The sequence below is a fragment of the Penaeus chinensis genome, chromosome 3, assembly GCF_019202785.1.
Source record: "Penaeus chinensis breed Huanghai No. 1 chromosome 3, ASM1920278v2, whole genome shotgun sequence".
Lineage (NCBI taxonomy): Eukaryota > Metazoa > Arthropoda > Malacostraca > Decapoda > Penaeidae > Penaeus > Penaeus chinensis.
The window spans coordinates 22606303-22608802 of NC_061821.1; the positions used below are offsets into that span (position 1 = coordinate 22606303).

A 2500-nucleotide genomic window follows, 5' to 3' on the forward strand; every position below is an offset into this window, starting at 1 on the left:
GAATTACCCGCCATGACGACTTGCAAAGGATTAGGAAGGCGGGAGAGCCACCTTGTCCTCACACGTTTTTTTATTTTCCCTTATTCAAATTTCTTCTTATTTATATCTTTACTTTGGAATTATATTGGGCTCGATTCCTAAGCAGATTTTGATACTTACTCATACATCACTGATTTTACCTTAATCTGTTAATATATTTCAATAGACGTATATTTGCTGTCTGATTTGCACAATACGGGTGTCATTTGTTTACTGCCATCTCACGGTCGGTGTGTAAAGGTCGAATTGAATAAAAATGAATAAGTATTTTGAATAAAAAACACGTGACTAAGTTGTATTTCGCTTTTCTTTCTTTTTTGAGATGATAATGATGGTGATGGTGATGGTGATGATGATGATGATAATGATAATGATAATGATGATGATGATGATGATGATGATGATGATGATGATGATGATGATGATGATGATGATGATGATGATGATGATGATAATGATAATGATAATGATAATGATAATGATTATGAAAATGAAAATGTAATTGTAAGTGAATATGAAAATGGAAATGGAAATGGAAATGAAAATGAAAATGAAGATAATGATAATGAATGATACTAACAAAATAATGATAAAAATAATAATAATAACTGAAATGGAATAACGAAAGCGGAGAAGTGTGTGTGGGGGGGGGGGGACTTTCTCACCATCACCATCACTCACTATCATTATCATTTAAAAAAAGAGAGAAAAGCAAAATAAAACTTAGTAAAATTAAATAAATGAACAAAACAAATCATGTAGGTACACTGCACGACTATTTTCTTATCTTTAAACAGTCTGTAATTGATCAGGAAAGGGTACATATTTGGCTAATTCTGCTTAATCTCATTTATTTTTTGTACAGACCATTTTTTTTTTTTAGATGTCGAGTTACACGATTGTATAAATGATTATAATGTTAAAGGTGATAATAATAATAATAGTTATAAAAAAAGAATATAAAAATATAATAATAATAATAATAATAATAATAATAATAATAATAATGATAAAACAACGATACTGATAATGATGGCGATGATGGTGATAACGATGGTAATAAAAATAATGATAATAATAATAATCATTATGATAATAACGATAATGATAATAATGATGATGGGAATAATTTTGATAATAATGATAAAGACAACAATAATCATAATAATAACTTTTTTAAGATCATTATCATCCTTTTATTATTATTATCATCATTATTATTATCATTATTATTTTTCTAATTATCATCATTATTATTATCATTATTATTTTTCTAGTTATCATCATTATTATTATCATTATTATTTTTCTAATTATCATCATTATAATTTTTTTCTTATCATAACTATTATTATCACTATTATTACAATTACTATTGTTACTATATTATTATTATTATTATAATTATTATTATTTCCAATATCAATCAACAAGAAACCTAACACTGATTAAAACAAACATAAAGAAACAAAGGAAATAAATATAAATCGCGTGTTGGGTATCTCCGAAAAATATCTTACACTCCCGTTAATATTTCCTGGTCTCATTCAGCTTACTAATCTCTTCCGCCCATTATTAACACACGTCCGCCTCTAGACCTAATTCCTGGTTGTGAGAGGTAGATAGATAGATTGATAGATATATAGACAGATAGATAGATAGATAGATACACACGCACGCAAGCACGCAAGCACTCACGCACGCACACACACATATTTATGTGCATAAATGTGTGTGTGTGTGTGTGTGTGTGTGTGTGTGTGTGTGTGTGTGTGTGTGTGTGTGTGTGTGTGAGTGTGTGTGTGAGTGTGTGTGTGTGAGTGTGTGTGTGAGTGTGTGTGTGAGTGTGTGTGTGAGTGTGTGTGTGTAAGTGCGTGTGTGTGAGTGAGTGTGTGTGTGTGTGTGTGTGTGTGTGTGTGTGTGTGTGTGTGTGTGTGTGTGTGTGTGTGTGTGTGTGTGTGTGTGTGTGTGTGTATGTGAGCGTATGTGCAAAACCATATACCTTTTCTTATACATTCATTCTTTGTCTGTTAGTATTCAGTATGTGAATTTATGCATAGTATATACGCATGATAGTTAGTCGGCTAACAGACTTGTTAAGTGAAAACCGGGATACTAATATAGTTATATACATCTTTAAAAAACATCCTTTTGACTCAACATTTAGACATAATTTGAACATCAACTAGTGCACCAGAGTCACTCTTAGCTATGTATATAACATTCAGTCGGCCTCTTTTGTGGTTAAAAAATCAACCATAAATACAGGTTGTATATTGTGGTCGCTTGGTAACTGTGTCAAGCATCAACTCGCCTATATGGAAGCGAGGCGAGGGCGGCCGCAACCCTGGCGAGGGACCGCGAGAATTTGTTAGTTTGTTTAGTCCTTTCTGATCGAATTTTGTCTGGATGTTGGCTGACCGTTGGTGGGTTTTGTTATATGATGTGTATTTATATAAGT

At 31.6% G+C, this 2500-nt stretch overlaps 1 protein-coding gene across 1 annotated transcript in view; it reads right to left on the reverse strand.

Moving 5' to 3' along the window:
- The window catches only part of LOC125045434 (cadherin-23-like), a 26924-nt gene that overhangs the window by 19999 nt on the left and 4425 nt on the right, over window positions 1-2500 (reverse strand). The gene's annotated exons all lie outside the window — the stretch shown is intronic.